Source organism: Bos indicus, chromosome 6, assembly GCF_029378745.1.
Source record: "Bos indicus isolate NIAB-ARS_2022 breed Sahiwal x Tharparkar chromosome 6, NIAB-ARS_B.indTharparkar_mat_pri_1.0, whole genome shotgun sequence".
NCBI lineage: Eukaryota > Metazoa > Chordata > Mammalia > Artiodactyla > Bovidae > Bos > Bos indicus.
This window is the reverse complement of record NC_091765.1, coordinates 100,972,609-100,988,569: the sequence shown is the minus strand read 5'-3', so window position 1 is coordinate 100,988,569 and position 15,961 is coordinate 100,972,609. Positions and strand designations below refer to the sequence as shown.

The window sequence follows — 15,961 nt, the reverse complement described above, 5'->3', positions numbered from 1 at the left end:
GCCACTGTTTTTATTTTATTTTTAATTGGAGGATGTTTTCTGCCACACATCAACGTGAATCAGCCATATGTATGGTTTCAATATACACTCTTACCTGCAATGAGCCAGAGGTAGACATTCTTACCCCTAAAACTGATTCTTTCTGACAATTCTGTCCTACAAATATTTTCATACACTACTAAAAACAAAAGCATGAACACCAAGGGTGGAAGAGGTGGGCGAACTGGGAGACTGGGATTAACACATATACACTATTGATACTATGTATGAAATAGATAACTAATAAGAACCTACTGTGCAGCACAGGGAACTCCACTCAGTGCTCTGTGGGGACCTAAACGGGAAAGAAATCCAAGGAAGGGGGGATCTATGTATACATGTAGCTGATTCACTTTTCTGTACAGTAGAATATAACACAATATTGTTATATTCTCCAATAACAATGTAAGATAAAATAAAAATAGAAAAGTTAATATATGTTTATTAAAAAGTAGTTTAAAAAAATCCAAGGAAATGCTCTTTTAAAGACATGGAAAAGAAAATCCTCAAACTTTTTCTAGTGAATCTGAATGCTGTATTTTCAAACATAATTCTTCCATGTCTTAAAGTAAATACACATTCCAATTGAAGGGCTTCCCTGGTGGCTCAGGCTGTAAAGAATCCACCTGCCAGTACAGAAGACTGGGGTTCAATCTCTGGGCCAGGAAGATCCCCAGAGAAGGGAATGGGTACCCACTCCAGTATTCTTGCCTAAGAAATTCCATGGACAGATGAGCCTGGTAGGTTACAGTTCTTGGGGTCACAAAGAGTCAGACACGACTGACCAACTAACACTTTCACTTTGACCTTCCAACCGAAAATCAAATACAACAGTAAACACAAAAAAATGAATAAAAACTAGTCAATTCAACATTACCTGCTCTCTCTTTAAAGTAACGACATACAGTCAATAAATATCTTAAGCACATTCATTGTTTTCATTATTAGGAAAAACATCTCTTTATAAAAATTTATATGACTTCCATTTTTACCAAAACAGATTTTTTGTCATTGTTGTTTATCATCAGTATTAGTACTGCATTAACTAGATTGCCAATCTCTTGTCTGCATGTACTTTTCAAAATAAATATCTCAGTAAAATACTGAATGCAGTTTTTTTATGAGTTCTTAATTCAATTCCCAGTTTCACAGCTGTTCGGGCATCTGGACTATTATCATTAAAATGTTTCAAATTGAATACAACTTAGATATTCAGGGCTCTGGGCTACTCCCAAAGAATATTAAGCCTTTATCTTGTAGTTCTAGAAGAAAGTACAGATCTAACTACTCAATGTCCTTCTATATACAAAAGAATTAACTTCTGTGGGACTCAGCCACCTGAACTGTGAGAGGACAGCATAGAAAAAAATAGGAGAAAAGACTACACAAAACTAGTCACAAGACACAGGAAAGCATTTTATAGAGAATTAACAGCTTTAGTCAATATAAAATAATATGTTCTTCTAACTGCTCTTAAGTAATTTAGATATATCCTTACCTATTTTTAATCATGATTTCCCAGCACCACTTTTGAATAGGTAATAGTCTTTAATCATCTGAGGTTCTTGTTAAAACTCATATGGCTGGGTTCAGGTAGGTCTCAGTAATTGCATTTCTAACAAGATCCCAGGTGAAACTGATGCTTTTGGTCTTGAGACCACATTCTGAACTGCTACTTTAAAGGATTTTTAAAATACTTTATCTTGACAGTTATCAATAATAATAAGTACATTTTTCATTTTTACCTAGGGTGTCAGATACTTACATCCACATTTAAAAAACTGAAAATTAAAACATGTGAATTCTTACTTTTACTATATATAATGAACCCTGACTTTTCCATTCCATTCCATCCTGTTCTATCCCCTTTCATTGAAAAGTGGTCATGAACCACTGATTTGATTCTATGACCGCTGATGCATCAAGATCTATATTTTGAAAAATACTGCTCTAGAATCCCATGTTCATCATGAAATTTAATAATATTACAATAACTGTTGACATGTATTGACATTTACCAGATGCTAGAAACCCTTCTAGTATCTTACAGGCAATGCTCATGCTCACTTCATACATTAAAAGCCTATAACAACACTATGGAGTAGATATTATTAAATGCCCATTTCACAGAGAGGGAATCTGTGGTTCAAGGAGGTTAACACAACTTGCCCAAGGTTATAGGGCTTTGTGTAATTCCAGAGCATAGAGATAAAGTATGGTATAATATCTCACAGTAAGATCCTTTAGTTTTGAATCCCACATCTACCATTTAGTGCCTGTGAGACTTTGGTAAGTTACAAAGACTTTACAAGTTTCTGTTTGTTTGTTTTTTTTTATATTTGATTTTTTTGTTTTGTTTTGTTTTGATGAGGACCATTTTTAAAGCCTCTGTTGAATTTTTTACAATACTGTTTTCTGTTTTGATTTTTTGACCATGAGACATATTGGATCTCCCTGACCAGGGATCAAACCCATAACCTCTGCGAAGTCTTAACCACAGGACTACCAAAGAAGTTCCAAGTTCCAGTTTTCCCACCTATAAAAGATAATAATAGCTTCTATTCGTGTGGGAGCTTGAAGATTAAAGGTGATAACCCATGGAAGAGCTTGGCATAACTAGGACATAGTAAGGCTTTAATAATTGCTATCTATTATTAAAAGCAGAGACTCATTCTTGTTTGTCACATCATATGCTGCCTCCCTGCCCTTGAATTCTAGTTTCCAACACTGTCTCTGGATTTGCCTTTTCTCCTAATTCTTTGATTTCTGACACATATCATCCTGTGAACTTGCTTCTCCCCTTCTCCCATCCATCCTCCTCCAGCAGCTCCCTCTGTTGAGAGGGAGTCCTCAGAGCTCCTTCCCCAGATAATCCCTCACAACCCCCACCTGTTTCTAGGCATCGATGTCCAAGGCTCCCCCACAGAACCTGTCAACTCAAACCTAACCCTACAAACACATAAAAGTTACTGCATGATGAAAGCATAAGTTGTTACCAAAATATGAAATCTCTGATCAGTAAATCACGAACGTGAGAGGGTTAGTCCTTCTGTATATCGATAATTGCCTTTGTATAACATTGCATGCATTGCATTTAACCATTTCACAGTAATAAACCACGTGCATGCGTGTGTGCCTGCTAAGTCACTTCAGCCGTGTCCGAATCTTTGCAACCCTATGGACTATAGCCCACCAGGCTCCTCTGTCCATGGAATTCTCGAGGCAAGAAAACTGGAGTGGGTTGCCATGCCCTCCTCCACATGATTTCCTAACCCAGGGATCAAGCCTAGGTCTCTTATGTCTCCTGCATTGGCAAGTGGGTTCTTAACCACTGGTGCCACCTGGGAAACCCTGTAATAAACCACAATGGGATACAAAAACCAAAAAGGAATTCTAAAGGCCGTACTCCTGTGGTTAAATCCTGCTTTTACGCAATTAGGTGCAACAAGATAACATCAAGCTCCTCTGACTCCCCTAGGTCATCTTTTCCTCCTAGAAGTTTCTTCATAAAAGAAATTTTAAAACTAGATATTCCTTGAACAATAGAACAATCAAAAATGACACAAGGAATTTGGAGAACTTTTTCTCTATATCATCAAAAACAGGAGTGACATGCACTCCAACAGTTTCTGGGATAAACGCTCTTATCTTGAGAAAGACTAGCTTTGAAATTACTTTCCCTGCAGCCCATTTCATTTCAGTGTGTCCACTGAATACTGTCACCAAGAACTCAACCTTTCTCCCCTTCTCAGTTGCTACACCCAAAGAAAGAATCCCTTCCTTCTGTATTTCAGCTTTTTCTTTTCTTGGTTTTCATCAAAATATAGTCTATTTATGATAGAAAGTTTCAGTTTTATACCATAGTGGATTCTACTTTTATAGATTATACTCCATTTAAAGATATTATAAAATATTGGCTATATTCAGCATGCTGTACATTATATCATTGTATCTTATTTATTTTATACCTGGTAGGCTGTACCTCTTAATCCTCTTCCTCTATCTGGCCTCACTCCCACTCCCCCAGTGGTAACCACTAGCTTGTCCTCTATCTGTGAATCTGTTTCTGTTTTGTTATATTTCTTCATTTGTTTTACTTGTTTAGATTCCATATGTAACTGAAAACATATGGTATTTGTCTTACTTCAGTAAGCATAATACCCTCCAGGTCTATCCATGTTGTAAATGACAAAAAATTCATTCTTTACTAATGGCTGTATAATATTCCATTGTGTATAAATGCCCCATCTCTTTATCCATTCATCTGTTGATGGATACCTAGGTTCCTTCCATAAGCTTCCCGGGTCATGCTAGTGGTAAAGAATCCACCTGCCAATGCAGGAGACAAAAAGAGATACAGGTTCATTCCCTGGGTTTGGAAGATTCCCTGGAGTAGAAAATGGCACCCCACTCTGTTATTCTTGCCTGGAAAATTCCATGGGGCCACAAAGAGTCAAAGACTATTGAGCGACTGAGAATGCAACACAGGCTCCTTCCACACCTTGACTATCGTAAATAATGCTGCTATGAACATTGGGGTGCATCTATCTTTTCGTATTCATGTTTTTGCTTACTCCAGATGTGTACCCAGGTCTATAAAGAAATCACCCTGTATCTTATGCTGGTGCTCAGTCCTGACAGACTCTTTATGAGCCCATGGACTGCTACCCACAGGCTCCTCTGTCCATGGGATTTTCCAGGCAAGAATACTGGAGTTGCCTTTTCCTTCTGCAGGGGATCTTCCTGACTTAGGGATCGAACCCATGTCTCTTGCATCTCCTGCACTGCAGGCAGGTTCTTTACCACAGCACCACCTGGGAAGCCCGAAAAGCTCATACAACTCCACATTAAAAATGATTTTAGAATGGACAGAAGGCCCGGAGAAACATTTCTCCAAAGAAAACATTCAGATGGTTAACAAGCACATGAAAAAGTGCTCACTCAACATAACTAATCATCAGGGAAAAACACATCAAAACCATAATAAGACATTTCCCCACATTGGTCAAAATGACTGTCATCAAAAAAATAATAATAATAAATGTTGGTGAGTATGTGGACAAAAGGGAACCCTAGTACACTGTTGGTGGGAATGTAAATTGGTAAAGCCACTATGGAGAACAATATGGAGGTTCCTGAAAATATACATTATTTCAGCTTTTTCAAGTTGAGTCTCTAGTCCTCAGCCCTAGGACCACCTACCTCTTCTCTCTCCACTACCTCCGTCTGTTTCTCACAGTATTCCAGGAATACACTTAACAGTGGATATAAGCTTGGTTTACTATAATAGAGTACACTGTTCATGAAAATATTATAGAAGGCCTGCACCTTTAAAATCACCTTTTTAATATAATTTGATGAACCTAGTATTAAAAGTACTGATATATGAGAAGTTTCACCTGAAAAAAAAAGAAGACCTCCCCTTACCTGAGTTTCCTGGGATTATTTCACATATAAATCACTTGCCCTAGGGGCAAAAGTCTGGGAATTAAGCAATAAGGATAAATCATTGGTTTTATCCTACATGGTTTTTCCAGTAGTCATGCATAGATGTGAGAGTTGGACCATAAAGAAGGCTGAGTGCCAAAGAATTGATGCTTCTGAACTGTGGTGTTGGACAAAACTCTTGAGAGTGCCTTGGACTGCAAGGAGATCAAATCACTCCATCCTAAAGGAAATCAGTCCTGAATATTCATTGGAAGAACTGATGCTGAAGCTGAAACTCCAATACTTTGGCCACCTGATGTGAAGAGCTGACTCATTGGAAAAGACCCTGATGCTGGGAAAGATTGAAGGCAGGAGGAGAAGGGGGACAATAGAGGATGAGATGGTTAGATGGCATCACTGTCTCAATGGACATGAGTTTGAAGAAAGCTCCGGGAGGTGGTGAAGGACAGGGAAGTCTGGTGTGCTGCCGTCCATGGGGTCACAGAGAGTTGGACACGACTGAGTGACTGAACAACAAATAAATCATTGGAGTTACATGGACCATATCTTTGCTGTTCACCTCTCACCAGAAGATAAATCTGGTCAAGCCAATTACTATGAGCAAACCTTGATAGTGGCAATCCATCCCATGAGTCCCAACTCATCAGCATAACACTGTCATCTTAAAGATCTGCAGGAGAACGTCAAGGCCAGTTCTTTGAGACCATGTTGGGACCAGAGTCTGTACTATACGTCAAGCACATTGAAACACAGATTATCATTCTAAAATTAATAAAGGGAAAAGCACTGAGAGAAGGTGACATATTAGAAAAATGACAGGGTATTTGGATTCAGATAGATCTGGTTTTCTCAACTCTATTACCCCTTACTAACAATAATAGCTTGAGTAAGTTTTACCTCTTTGAACCTAAACACACTCACAGGGTGGGAATAACATATCTGAATTAGATATAACATAGTTTACTTCTAGAATTACTAATTATTTCTAACTATTTCTAGAATTATAAGTAGTACATTTAAAAAATAAATAAAACTCCCATGGAGTGCTTGGTACTTAGCAGGTACTTGATTAGTTAGCGTGATTATTATTACAAGTCTGTGTGACTTAAAGAGGCAGAAAAACTCAAGACAAAATGAGAGTTATTTCTCCTCCGTGGGAAATTTGAAAAATTACTTTCTTTAACGGAAAACTCAATTTGATGGGCAGAATACAGCCCTAATTACAGATCTTAATTATGATTTTTACTTCAATCTATTGATAGATCTTACTTGTAAGAAAAAGAAATATGCTTCTGAGATACTCCTGAGGGCACTCTTCCATACAATTACAATATACATATTGAAAAGAACTCACATGTTTGCTCTGAAGGATTTGCTTTCAAAATTATTCAGATATGATTTTCTTTCTAAGGTTTTCAAGAAATATAGTATTTCGGGCAAGGCCATTTTATCTCTCAGGGAGTATAAAAACAGTACTTAGAATGATTCAAGAAACCACAAAAAATAATCTGGAAAAATTATTGGCTCTGAAACACTAAACTGAAGCTACAAAATAAAATTTTATACATATTTAACTACATGTCTAAAAAAAAGTGATGCTTCCCAGGTTGCACAGTGGTCAAGAATTCATCTGCCAATGCAGGGGACACAGGAGATGCATCATCCCTGGGTTGGGAAGATCCCCTGGAGAAGGAAATGGCAACCTACTCCAGTATTCTTGCCTGGAAAATCCCATGGACAGAGGGGCCTGAGGGGCTACTATGGGGTCTCAAAAGAGTCAGACACAACTTAGCCAACTAAACAACAACATACTAAAAAAAGTTTAAAATGGAGGTAATTTGGCCTATTTCCATAATGCATTTAAGCTAACTTTTAACTGTTAAAAGGTATGGGTATTTTAAGATCATTAAAGTAGGCTGCTGCTGCTGCTGCTGCTGCTGCTGCTGCTGCTAAGTCGCTTCAGTCGTGTCTGGCTCTGTGCGACCCCACAGACGGCAGCTCACCAGGCTTCCCTGTCCCTGGGATTCTCCAGGCAAGAACACTGGAGTGGGTTGCCATTTCCTTCTCCAATGCATGAAAGGGATAAGGGAAAGTGACACGACTCTTAGCGACCCCATGGACTGCAGCCTACTAGACTCCTCCGTCCATGGGATTTTCCAGGCAAGAGTACTGGAATGGGGTGCCAGTGTGCAAACCACATTAGAAAACCTCAACTAAGGTATAACTGTGCATCAAATTTAATATTGAGTTCTTGGATGACAAACTAAAATGATAAACATGGTGATTTTTAGCTTCTGTTCTTCTAAGAAAAGAAACAATGCTAGCTAATCAGAAGAAACACATTTTCTAAAGCAGTAAAAGCAAAGATGGATTTGTAGAGATCTTTACATAAGGAATATTGAAATACATAACAAAAAACACCAAGATGTTTTCCATGGAGCCCATCTCTTTTCAACTGACTCCCTGCAAAAAGTAAAAAGTATTATATTAAAGCATAGTGAATGAAGACAACATAATAAAAAGGAGTTGTAACATGATTAGGAAGGGTAAATTTTCAATTTGATAAAAATAGAGAGCATGGAAGATTTAGAAAGCTGAGTAGACTATTACTTTTAAATATCAGTGGTTGCTTGTCCAGTCTCCTCAGAGATACTATATAAAGAGCAACATGAGCTATACATGGTCCCTGGATAGTGCCTGAAACACAAGTATTATGCATTCTTTATTGAAAAATTATCCACGTGTTACACGGCAAGTATACAAATGACAAAATTATCACAGTTCTGAAAATAAAATAAACCCATTTGTATTTTGGCTCAAAGCACATATACCCCCCCCCTCCACCTCCTACATGTTAGGCAGCATAAATAATTGTAGTCTAATTTTTTTCAGGAAGGAACTTTGAGCATAAATGATCAAAGGAGATGGAAATAAAACCAATATAATTTTAAAAGTCAGCAAAAGGAAGGAAGGTGCCTTTCTGAATTTCCTCCTCTCCATCCACCTTCACATTCTACTTTAATTAAATTTGATTCCCTCAAGCACTAGCATTCAAGATAATTATTAAATAGCCCAAATTAGTACTTCTATTTTGTTTTATTAATTAAGATTATTACCCAGTCCACAGGCAACAGGATCTCCAATTCAACTCCATTATTAGTCCTCACAGCTAAATCCAGGACCTCCCACTGGGATACAGCAGATTAGAGATTTTACAGTATAATATAAAAAATAATTGTGGGAGATGTTTATTTATTCTAACGGTTTCTACTCTCTTTAAACTCAAGAGTATTTTGTAATTTCAAAGAGGAAAAAAAAAAAATTGGTTCCACTCTAGATTTTGTTTTGTTTTGCTTTTACTTTAGAATAGTAAAAGCACAATATTTCATCTATTACAGAAATAAAATAGGCTTGTATGGGCCAGTCTGGAAAGTGAACTATATTTGGTCGCATCATTACCTGTAGAAAATGAACTCTGAGTCCAAACAGACATTTTTTCAAATGGACTTTGGGGAAATAACTACCTGCATAAATTGGAGTCCACCACCGCTTTCTTCATTCATGACTTTGCTTGTTCATTTACTAAGGAAACATTAATAGACGTCTACTACACTTCATACTCTGTTCTAGGAGCTAGAAACAGGTATTCCCACCACCACCAATACACCCATTAAGGAACTCACTGTAGCTGGCTGGGGGAGGGTACATAAAAATTATTAAAGTAATCATTCACGGTATGTTTAAGACATTACGGAAGCAGATGAGAAGACATGATTCATTCTTCCTGCACGGAATTGGGCAAGTCTTCCAAAGGATGATCCACTTGAAGTGGACCACTGATAATCAACAGAGGCTTTCCAGCCAGAAGACATTTCAGGAGAATGAAATCCAGAAGCAAGAAATTAGAAGTATAAAGAGTGAGGGTCCCTGGTGTAGGAAGACACAGCTAAAAATGAAGGGCTTTGAAGAGCTTTTAGTCCCTGAACTAAGGCATTTAGAGCTGCTGTTATAGGTCTCTGGGGTCTATCAAAGGTTTTAGAACACGGGACTTACACAGTTAGATCTGCACTTTACAAAGATTAATTGTGGCAATGCCACAGTAGAATGGAGATACTGCTTAAAAGCACACATGTGCACAGTATCCTCTGAAAATTGAACATTCTTTGACTTCATCACAATAATCCCTCCACTTCCAAATGGGCTTTTATTTAGTGCTGAAACCATCATAATCTTGTAAAGTTTGAGTTTATATAGCAAAGACAGATGGGTTACCATTGCAGATCAATATGAAAGTTCAACTCTTCCCATGAAGAACACTAACTTCATGGCTAAGTGGCCTATTTATGACTTTAATTTTAAATACCTTTTTCCATCTGGGAGAAATATTAATCATTTAATCACAAATTTAAGTGTAAACAGGCATCTTTTTTATTTTAAATCTCTTCTGCCTTTTTCCTCAGAAAAAGGTGATCAGGATAGAATGGCTACCTCAGGTTCTTGTTATTATCAAGCTTCTCCACACTCATGTGTGACCAACTGGGTGGCTGTCCCTCCCTACTGAGGGGTTTTCCAGGTGGCAGTAGTGGTAAAGAACCCTCCTGCCAATGCAGGAGATGTAGACACTAGGGTTCGATACCTGGATCCAGAAGATGCCCTGGAGAAAGGCACAGCAACCTACTCCAATATTCTTGTCTGGAGAATCCCACGGACAGAGGAGCCTGGTGGGCTATGGTCCATGGGGTCGCAAAGAGTCTGCCATGACTGAAGTGACTTTGCTTGCATACATGCTCTCTTTACCGGGCTCCAAGCTGGGCCTCCATCTACCTCTCCCATTTTATTTTTCCAAGGCATTCAGCTTTACCAAAAAATTGAAACATGGCAGAAAGAAGGAAACAGCATTGCATAAGCTCAACTCATGGGAAAAGAACCCTTCAACATTGGCCATAAAAGAAACTACAGGAGAACAACCACAGGTAACAAAGAGGGTCCTTCAGCAAACATGTTCTGCAAACACGAAGAACAAGAACCAGATGTATCGCCAGGACTTTGCATCATCAGCACTATGTACTTTCAGCCCTGAGAAACCAATCAGGACACTAATAGAACCAGAAAGAAAACACACTTCAGTGGGCCAGTAGGTCACAGCCAAACTATTCAGGGCACTGTTGGTAAACAGCAAACTAGGCTTTGACCAAGACACCAAAATAAACAGACTCGAGCTACTCATTACCACCTGCGGCACATTCCTAGCCCTTCCTGCCCCACCCCGCCTCCACTTTCCTAACCCTCTCCCTTCACCCTCGAGAATCCAAGATCACATAATCAATAAGACCTTGACAATGAGAACTCTCTGAGTTTTGACCACTGCTCTCCCAAGCAAAACCTGAAAGGATTTCACTGGGAATTACAGACCAGAACACTTTCCACTTTTACACTGAAGTTTACACTTTTGTCTGATTAGGTGCATCGGTATTTGTTCTGCGCTGACTTCGTTTTTTCTTGCGAACACAGTTCTCACCCCCACTTATTATCAAATCTGTATTTTCAAAATGGTTCAAATTCACTGTATATACAGCCCACAAGAACATAACTGAGAAACCATCCTCCTCTCAAACTCAAGCCCCTGTGATTAAGTAATAAAACCAAATAACACAATTGAAATAAAACCAAATAACACAGTTGAAAGCCAAGGACAAGACTGAGTTTCAGCAGGCTTTCCCACGTAGAAAGGACCACAGAGTCTCTTTCTTTTTATCACTCTAGCTGTGTATTCCTTACACAAACCTCAAAGTAAAGTCCAGATCTGAACAAATTCACAGTTTTCCCCTTACTCTCACTTAAAGGTCGTCCACCAAGAAGACACCCTCTCTGAAGGGTAAGAGGATTTTATTTATCTTAAGGTTTTGTCAATATCTCCGTCCTCCAAGATATCTAAGGGGAATTCTCTGACAACTCAGTAATGGCTCTAAAGAGAACAGATTTCTCCACTTGCTACCTGAAGGTCAGGCACCCAGGGAAGACAAAAAGGGGAATTGTATTATTGGGCTTTCTTAGAGGTTGAAATATCCCCTGAGAAGAGGAAGTATTAAGAAATTTAAAAGGGAGAGTGAGGTCTTAATAAGTCTAATGTGAGCTTTATATTTGTTTTCTGTCTTTATCTAATATATTAACTGTGTGTTTTTTATATTTTATGATGCCCAGCCTAATACCAACACCCATTCTTGCCCTTAATGGTTGGTTTTGAGGTCTAATTAGAAGCAGGAGACAGATTGTTTGTATTTAATCTGTCTGTCCATCTTCTTCTCAGTAATTGAGTAAAGCTCTTAACTCTACTGTAAATATCCCTGAGTTTCAATTAATTTGCTCAACTTAATAGACACAGCAACACATACTGTTTTACTTATGGATAAGCAGACACGTTGCAACTTTTATATTTCAAATACGCGTGGTTTATTTACTTCCTCATTTTAGAAAGAGATGAGATAATAATGTCCTGCTAGGTTTACCAAAAAAGAGTAAGCTACGATGGAAACAGAAATATATTGGAAATGATATTTTAAATGAATTAATATATGCATAGAGTACAAGGCAGTCTGGGTTCCCATTGCTAGCTGGTATTGAAAACCTAACACCTCTAAGGAATCCAGAGTAATATTATCTACCCTTCTATTTGAGGACTTGTACAAGAAACGCAGTCTGAAGTAGTCTTTTTTTAATGATAACATATTACATATCTCTATACTCAAAAGAGGTCGGATACTTCCTCGAAAAGTTTCCTTTTAAAAAATCTAAACAAATTCTTTTGGGTGACTGAAAACTCACCAAAGATTCCCAAAGGCTTTGTTTACAATTACAGTATCTACTATTAAAACATATCTCTGAATGGCTGTTATCTAGAAAACTCTCGTGATATAAGACACTAACGGAAACGAGCAGCGGAGAAGGGGGCGGATAGTGAGGGAAGTAAACTGCGGAGTCTTTATTCCTTCCTTCTATTTTTAAGCCTAGAAACGCGTATTATCAGCTTGCTCTGTTTTCTTCCTTTTAAAAATAATAATAAAGGAGCATTGTTCCCCATCATCTACATGCACGCGTACGCGCGCGCGCACACACACACACACGCTCACACACACACACAGACTGCACCAGCACGGGATTCCTGCGGTCCCTCCTCGCCCCCTGCAGCCCCCACGCGGGTCGTCCGCAGCTGTGCCCGCAGCCCCCCGGGCGCAGGCGAGGCCAGGTCCCAGCCCCCCCGAGGTCACCTCAGAGCACATCACTCCCCCCCACGCCCCAAACCAGGTCACCTACCCTGCTCGGAGCGCACGACAGAAGGGGGACGGCGACTGCTCCGAAGAAAAAGACCCCCAGGACGAGCAGGAAAAAAAATTAAGCGGGGAGGGCAGTCCCTTACTTCCCACAACAAGGGGAAGTATTGCGCCCCATGCACTGGGTAGCTCCGCAGCCGCGGTTTCGGAGGAAATGCGCGGCGGCAGAAGGAGCTGCGGCTGGGGTGGAAAGTTGGGGGTGGTTCCCCCCAGCCGCCCGCGCGTCGATCCGCTCCGGTCCCCGCCGCAGTCTTGACAGCTCCCCCGGCCTTCGAGACCCTCCGAAGCCCCGCCGCCGGTTTCCAGCCGGAGCTGGGCTGAGTTGCCACATGCACTTGAGAGATCCTAGCAGTTGCGCACAGAAGAGTCCCAGAAGTTAGAAAGAGTGATTGTGTGTGAATGTGTAAATATACAGTACAAGAGGCTGGAACAACTGAGCGGGGCCAACCCTCAGACGCAGCCCGGGGTTTCAGATTTCATTTGGCAACTGGCAGCTTCAGAAGATTCGAGCCGCACGACGGGGGAGGCAGGAGGAGCCCGGTCCTCGCCCAGCGCCTCCCTACTGGGTTATCTTAGAGCCTGGGTGACACTGGGGGGTCCCCGGACCCTCGACGGCCAGACAGAGCCCTGCCTCGGTACCCCCAGGCTGGCTTGACCCGTTTATTTCATTCATATCACAGACACACGTTGGTGTGAATCTGGGGCTGTAGGTGCGGAGAAGGGATGCCGAATACATATCCCTTTGCCTCCTAGAAGCTCAGCATGTCTTCGGCCAAACCCCACAAGGTTTTACTTGCTTCTGTCAGCTCTCTGTATAAAATCGTATTTCTCCAATCAGAATTACCTGGGTCATTAAACCCGTATTCCTAGAAATGTTTATTTAGATGAATACTCTCTAGTTAGATCTTTAGAGAAATTCAAAACATAATTACTTCCTTATCATGGTTTAAGAGCTCTCAAAATTATACAGTATAAAAGAAAGAGGATGGGGTAGTAAACATTTTGCTGATGCAGTCCCCTCTCCTCCCACAATTTCAGATCTAGATATTATGGCACTGATTACCTGGAATGCCAACTCAACTATTAAAATATATATATACGTATAAATATCTCTGCTTTAAAGTATTTAAAAACCATCACTATGGGTCTCCAGTGATATGGAAGAGCACACATTTAAATTTAGAAACACCAAAAATAAAAGTCTGTGTGGACACATGTGTTTCTTTCTTTCTTTCTTTTTTTTTTTTCTTTTACCTTTCTTTTTCTGGTTTCTTGTAGTCTTTCTTTCTGGTGATCTGTCTCATCCTGGCTTGATGTCCCACTAGAAAATTGATTTTCTGGTGGAAGAATTCTCAACCATCTAATTAAGCTCTGCAGGGAAAAAATTCTTTGGGTATTTCTTTTTTAAAATGTGTGTTGAATTCCTAACCAGAAGCAGTGTAACTTATTTTCTAATTGGTAGGAATAAATGACCTTCGCATGGCTTTACATATTCTACCTGAAGCCTGGCAGTTAATGCCAATGGCAGTTTTAGATGAAAGCTGGAAAATAATGAAATTAACCAAAATGAAATCTGCACACACTTGAGGGTCCCAAGAGCCTCAGGAAGATGTGTCAATGATTCAAGATTCTGACATTTAGAAAAGACAAGGAAGCTATCATGTTGGTAACCTAATTCAGGATATTACAACTACTACAACAAGCAACTTAGAATCAAGACAATACAAAATTGAACTCAACATGATTACTGTTGCTGCTGCTGCTAAGTCATTTCAGTTGTGTCCGAATCTGTGTGACCCCACGGATGGCAGCCCACCAGGCTCCCCCATCCCTTGGATTTTCCAGGCAAGAACACTGGAGTGGGTTGCCATTTCCTTCTCCAATGCATGCAAGTGAAAAGTGAAAGTGAAGACCCTCAGTTATATCCGACCCTCAGCGACCCCATGGACTTCAGCCTACTAGACTCCTCCATCCATGGGATTTTCCAGGCAAGAGTACTGGAGTGGGGTGCCATTGCCTTCTCCCAACATGATTACTGGGTAGTCCCTAATCCAAAAGGTTAAGACATGCCTCTGTGACACACCCTCACATCTAAGATCTTTGCTTTCACATCTTCTGACCTCTGTCTCCATCCCTTCCAGTTCAGTTGAGTTCAATCACTCAGTCGTGTCCGAGGCTTTGCGAACCCATGGACTGCAATACACCAGGCTTTCCTGTCCATCACCAAGTCCCATGTCTATTGAGTCAGTGATGCCATCCAACCATCTCATTCTCCATTGCCCCCTTCTGCTTTCAATCTTTCCCAGCATCAGGGTCTTTTCTAAAGAGTCAGTTCTTTGCATCAGGTGGCCAAAGAATTGGAGTTTCAGCTTCAACATCAATCCTTCCAATGAACACCCAGGATTGATCTCCTTTAGGATGGACTGGTTGGATCTCCTTGCAGTCCAAGGGACTCTCAAGAGTCTTCTCCAACACCACAGTTCAAAAGCATCAATTCTTCAGTGCTCAGCTTTCTTTATGGTCCAACTCTCACATCCATACATGACTACCAGAAAAACCATAGCTTTGACTAGATGGACTTTTGTTGGCAAAATAACGTCTCTGCTTTTTAATATGCTGTCTAGGTTGGTCATAGCTTTTTTCCCAAGGAGCAAGTGTCTTTTAATTTCATGGCTGCAGTCACCATCTACAGTGATTTTGCAGCCCAAGAAAAGAAAGTCTCTTTGTTTCCATTGTTTCTCCATCTATTTGCCATGAAGTGATGGGACCGGATGCCATGATCTTAAGTTTTTTGAATGTGGAGTTTTAAGCAAGCGTTTTCACTCTCCTCTTTCACTTTCATCAAAAGGTTCTTTAGTTCCTCTTTGCTTTCTGTAATAAGGGTGTAATCATCTGCATATCTGAGGTTATTGATATTTCTCCCGGCAATCTTGATTCCAGCTTGTACTTCATCCTATCTGGCACTTTGCATGATATACTCTGCATATAAGTTAAATAATCAGCATAACTATATACAGCCTTCACGTACTCCTTTTGCAACTGGAACCAGTCCGTTGTTCCATGTCCAGTTCTAACTGTTGCTTCTTGACCTGCATACAGATTTCTCAGGAGGCAGGTCAGGTGGTCTGGTATTCCCCCTTCCACCT

The 15,961-nt window shown here is 40.0% G+C and overlaps 1 protein-coding gene across 2 annotated transcripts in view; it reads right to left on the bottom strand.

Moving 5' to 3' along the window:
• Positions 1-15,961, bottom strand: part of ARHGAP24 (Rho GTPase activating protein 24) — an 878,267-nt gene that overhangs the window by 532,237 nt on the left and 330,069 nt on the right. The window contains exon 1 of one of the 2 annotated variants that reach the window (XM_019963048.2): positions 12,799-13,215. The exons of the other annotated variant lie outside the window; for it this stretch is intronic. The gene's annotated coding sequence lies outside the window, so the exon portion shown is untranslated. Of the gene's footprint in view, positions 1-12,798; positions 13,216-15,961 lie in introns of those variants that run through there. 2 annotated transcript variants of the gene reach the window in all.